The following is a 6000-nucleotide window of genomic DNA, read 5'->3' on the forward strand; positions in this document are numbered from 1 at the left end:
GGCAGATTTTAGTGATCTTATGAAGGTTGAACCGACAGAATTTAGTAATGGGCTGAATATGTGGGATGAATGAAAGAGAGGAATCAAGGATACTCTCGAGATTACGTGCCTATGAGACAGCGATGGGAAAGTCAAGGGGAGGACAGGGTTTGTGAGGGAAGATAAGAAGTTCTGTTTTAGATATGTTAAGTTTGAGTTGATGGCAGGTTAACCAAGCAGAGATGTCTTGAAAGCAGGGGGGAAATGCAAGACTGCAAGAGAGAGATCAGGGCTGGAGATGTACATTTGGAAATCATCCACGTAGGGGTGGTAGTTGAAGCCGTGGGAGCGAATGAGTTCTCCAAAGGAATAAGTGTAGATGGAGAATAGAAGGGGACCCAGAACTGAACTCTGAGGGACTCCCACAATTAGTGGGAGTGTCAGTGATAATACAGTGTTAGTACAGTGCTTTGCGCATGGTAGGTACTTAGTCAATACTATTACTACTATTGCGATTGAGGCAATACTCATGTCGCCACAGCATTGCCTGGCGGGACGCTGCTGACTGATGTTCTGAAATGGCACACACGACAATCAGAGAGCCAGACCAGCGCCATCATGATATATAAAGCCCTCTCAGGCAATGTGCTTCAGCAGTGAAGGGTTGGAAACCAACTGCAGCAAGCACACCTTCCTGGCACACACAACCAGAGCGAGGGGCAGAGGGGTTACCCTCTTGGGACAGGAGAAGCTAGAAGATCAGGAAGACAGAGGTCGATTTTTAGAATAGTAACCGGCCCTGCAGATGGCAAACTCCACCCTATCATAAGGCAGTCTCTTTTCATCTCTGCAGAGTGGAGGGGATTGTCCACCAGCCACCCACAATCGCAGAGAGCATCTTTTCATCCCTAGGGTCATCTGAAAAATGAAGGACAACTCAAGGTTTCTGCTGTGGGTCCTGAGGTGATTCAGTTCTATCAGAATGCATGTTGGAGACAATGTGACGACAGAACCAGGTAGGGTCCTTCTGGCAACATTTGCTCCTCAATCTCGTCTGTCTCGTCCCTGACCCCTTGCCCACGTAATAATAATAATAATAAAGGGTGGTATTTTTTTAAGCACTCACTATGTGACAGGCACTATAGGAAGTACTGGGTTGTATACCAGCAAATTGGGTTGGAGGCAGTCCCTCCCCTACATGGGGCTCACAGTCTCAATCCCCATTTTACAGGTGAAGTCACTGAGGCACACAATGAAGCGACATGCCCAAGGCCACACAGCAGACATGGCAGAGCTGGGATTAGAACCCATGACCTTCTGACTCTAGGCCTATGCTCTATCCACTAGTGGCATTATTTATTCAATAGTACTTATTGAGCGCTTACTATGTGCAGAGCACTGTACTAAGCACTTGGAATGTACAAATCGGCAACAGATAGAGACAGTCCCTGCCCTATGACGGGCTTACAGTCTAATCAGGGGACACACACAAAAACAATAGCAATAAATAGAATCAAGGAGATGAACATCTCATTAAAACAATTTATTGAGCATCCACTTGGTGTAATGCACTCCACTGGGCAGTGTCCAACCCTATTGGCTTGTATCTACCCCAGAGCTTAAAACAGTGTCTGGCACCTAATAAGTGCTTAATGAATATCATAAAAAAGTCCGTGGAGGAAGAGCTCACCTCGTCCAAGAGGCCTTCCCAGACTGAGCTTCCCCTTTTCCCTCTGCTCCCTCTCTGCTCCTCCTTCACCTCCCCTCAGTTAAGCCCCCTTTCCCTTCTTTTTTCCCTCTGCTCCTCCCCCTTCCTTTCCCCTCCCCTCAGCACTGTGCTCATTTGTACATATTTTTATTACCCTATTTGTTAATGAGGTGTACATCCTCTTGATTCTATTTATCGTGATTAAGTTGTCTTGTTTTTGTCTGTCTCCCCCGTTTAGACTGTGAGCCCATCAATGGGCAGGAATTGTCTCTATCTGTTGCCAAATTGTACATTCCAAGCGCTTAGTACAGTGCTCTGCACATATTAAGCGCTCAATAAATACTATTGAATGAAATGGGATCAATTACCTTCCTCCTTGTATCTCCCCCTAGGGCCTCAATCAGTGTTCCTTGCATAGAACTTGCTCAGATCATGCTATCAAACACTGCTGTTGTCTAGAGACAAGCTCAGGGAACATCCTCACTACCCAGAGCCAAGTTCCAACCATTAAATTCCTGCCTCGATTCCTGGCAAAGAGCTTGGGAATCTGCCCTAGCAGCCCCAGGCTGGCGGGAGGCAGCCAAATGGGAGCCAGAACAATGCCCAGTACTAACTAAACTCCAATTACTGAACACTAAGGGGGTCGGAGGGAAAAGAAATGACTTGAAAGAGGCAGCTACTGAGAGAGAAATCCCTAATCATCTGGGAGTCATTAAACAACGGTGGAATGAAGGGGAGCCAGTGGCCCTCTCGGCTAGAGTTTGGATGTAATTACAGCTGGCTACTTAATAGCTTTCCTTTCTGCTTCGAGACTTTTCAGTGCCGTCCCGCTGTTACAGGCACGCAGAAGGGCAGCTGTCTCCCTGTGGGGATGGACCATCTCGAAACCGTGAAAATTAGCCAGAACTCAGCTAAGAAAAGTGAGAAAAGATGATGCGCCCCTACCTGATGTCACCATGAATAGGCACAGTGCAGTGCAACTTTCAAAACAGGAAAGACCTCAGCGGAAGAGCTCAGAGGTGAACGTAGCCAAAGCTGACCTCCAGTGGCTAGGAGAAGCCTAAATCTCACAAGTACAGCACTTGTTTCTTGGATGAAATCCAAAGTGGGGAGTGACTGTGAGCTGGCCTGAACTAGAGAAGTGCAGTTTGGGATGAGCTACTGACTTGAGTCTCAACTAGCTCAGGGATTTCCCCGCTTCCCTGGTGTCTTTTCCCAGTGGAAAGGGGACGGCTGTTTTCACGTAAAGGTTTGGGGTAGAGTGCACCACCAAAAGGAAGAAGCAAAAGCAGTGTTAAGTACTGTGGGCAACAGAAGAGTGCAGGATGCAGAAAGTGCCGTCAGTCACCCCTTCCCCCCTCAACACTCACTCTAAATACCTCGCCACCAGTAGAATCGACTTTGATATGAAAATTCACAAAAAGTGTCATATTTCTTACCTTTTATCTCTCAACTCCCACGGTCCGTTTTTGCACCACAAAATACTCAATCCATCAGCAGTATGTATTGAGCGCTTACCGTTTGGGAGAGTACGACGGTGCTTTGTACTCATCTGTTCACCAGATAGCCACTACAATTGTAGTATTAGGAAATAGTATGGAGTGGTTACTGTGTGCAGAGCACTGTACTAAGCACTGGGAAAGAATGCACAGGTGAAAATTAGGCAAGGTCCCTGACCCTCGAGGGCTCGCAATCTAAAAATAACAAGGGAGTGCTTAATATAGTGCTCTGCACACAGTAAGCACTCAATAAATACGACTGAATGAATTGAATGAATGAAGGAAGGATGAGTGGACTTCTGGACTGTGAGCTCCTCGTGGGTAAGGAGTGTGCCTACCAACTCTGCTGTACACTCCCAAGTGCTTAGTACAGTGTGCGGAGGCACACAGTAAGCCCTCAATAAATACCATTCATTCATTCATTCATTCATTCATTCAATAGTATTTACTGAGCGCTTACTATGTGCAGAGCACTGTATTAAGCACTTGGAATGTACAAATCGGTAACAGACAGAGACAGTCCCTGCCCTTTGACGGGCTTACAGTCTAATCGGGGGAGACGGATAGACAAGAACAATGACAATAGATAGAATCGAGGGGATGAACATCTCATTAAAACAATAGCAAATAAATGGAATCAAGGTGATGTTCATTTCATTAACAAAATATATAGGGTAATGAAAATATATACAGTTGAGCGGACAAGTACAGTGCTGAGGGGATGGGACGGGAGATGGGGAGGAGCAGAGGGAAATGAGGGGAAAAGAGGGTTTTGCTGTGGAGAGGTGAAGGGGGGGTAGAGGGAGCAGAGGGAAAAGGGGAGCTCAGTCTGGGAAGGCCTCTTGGAGGAGGTGAGCTTTAAGTAGGGTTTAAGAGAAGGGTGAAGGTTGATCAGGGTGAAGAGAAATACCAGTGATTGATTGATTGATGACAGATACAGTTTGCCACCAGACTCTTGTTTCCAGAGTGCCCTGGACTCGGTGGGCTGTGAGGATCTAAGCGGTTGCAGCACATTCTTATTTTCTGGTACTTGTTTTGTGCTTACGATGTGAACGGCACTCTTCTAAGCGCTGGGGTAGGTACAGGTTAATCATGTTGGATATAGTTCCTGTCTCACAAGGGGCTCACACTCTTATCCTGAAATTCTATCCCTCTAGCCAATTGATCTCTGTCTGTATGTTCTTAGTGTTTTGTTTCGTGTCTCCTTATGTGTCAGTTGTCAATCAATCAACAGTACGTGGGCAGGGACTCTGTTTCTTGTAATGGACTCTCCAAGGGTTTAGTAAAGTGTTCTGCACACAGTAAACGCTCAATAAATACGATCGAGTGAAAGAACTCAGGGTTTACTGTGTGCAGGGCACTGTACTAAGCGCTTGGGAGAGTACCATACAACAGAGTTGGTTGTCATTCCCTGCCCACAACGAGCTCAAAGTCTAGAGGTCCCCTCTCTCTCATTATTTTTAGTTTGTGAGCCCACCAAGGCTCAGGCACCATGTCCGTGTTTCATCTGTGCATTCTTTCCTAGTGCTTAGTACAGTGTTCTGCATGTAATAACTTAATACAATTATTAGTACCACTGTAATAATGACACTTCAGCATAGAAGTGTCATCGGGGGTGGGAGGGGTTGTCAATATTTTGTGTTGCAAAAATGCTGATGGATGTGGGAGTTGAGAACAACTCTTCTTCAGATATCTGCACAAAATACATTTAATCCTGCCTAGATTGCAAGCTCGCTCTTTGCGATCGCCGCTTCCGCCACAACGGTGGGAACGATGACATGAGCTTTGAAAACTCAGAAACATACTTGGGATTTTCTCCCTGCCGACAGCCCTGCACTGACTTCACGTTAGGAAAAACCCTATTTGGTAAATGGTAATTTGCTGTAGCGTGGCCAATAACGAAAGTACTGCAGAAGAACGGTGAATGGCCGTAGAAAGCTTGCCCCGGCGATGGGACAGGGCCGGGGAAGACAGCAGCAGTTAAACGGGCACAGAGTCAATGGCACCCGAGGTCGCGGCTCTAAATTTCGACTTTAAAGGGGAGGTCGGCTCGCTTCGCAGACTTGGCCGATGTTTCTGTGCTTGAGAGAGGGGCCGTTGGCCTCCCCTTCTGGGCTGGTGGCCCACTTGGTGCAAGGCCCAGAGCGGTTGAGCCTGGCCTGGCCCCCCACCCCCGGCCCCGCTCACGTCCTCCCCTGCCCCAGAAAACGACCAGCAGAAGGACCGGGGCCGGAGGGCGGAGGGTCTGGTGGTTGCCCAGGATCCTGGGACTCTTGGGGTTCCTTGGCCTTCAGCCACTCCAGTAGACAGATGGGGTTTGGGGCTGCCGCCCACCCTTGGCTCTGCTCCCACACTCCCCTCTCCCCCCACCCTCCTTCACTCCTCTCACACTCCCAGACCCCCTTCCCCCAATTCCCCCACTTCTTTCCCCACACCCACTCCAGCTCCGCTCCCCACTCCCACTTCACTCCCCTCAACCCCCAACCTTACTTCACTCCCCCCACCCCCCAGCTCTTCTCCCCTTCTCCCACCCCAATTTCACTCCCCGCACTTCCAGCTCTCCTCCCCTTCTCCCACCCCCCATTTCACGCTCCCCACCTCCAGCTCTCCTCCCCTTCTCCCACCCCCCAATTTCACTCCCCCACCTCTCCTGCCCCCTCTCCCCCCCCCAGCCCCCCTCCCCCTTCTCCCACCCCCCATTTCATTCCCCCACCGCTCCTGCCCCCTTCCCCCGCGCCAGCTCTCCTCTCCTCCCCTCCCCCCGGGCCTGTCCCTGCCGGCGGCTCCGCTTTCGGTTTCAGTTTTTGTGCCTGC

Source organism: Ornithorhynchus anatinus, chromosome 1 (assembly GCF_004115215.2).
Source record: "Ornithorhynchus anatinus isolate Pmale09 chromosome 1, mOrnAna1.pri.v4, whole genome shotgun sequence".
Taxonomy (NCBI): domain Eukaryota; kingdom Metazoa; phylum Chordata; class Mammalia; order Monotremata; family Ornithorhynchidae; genus Ornithorhynchus; species Ornithorhynchus anatinus.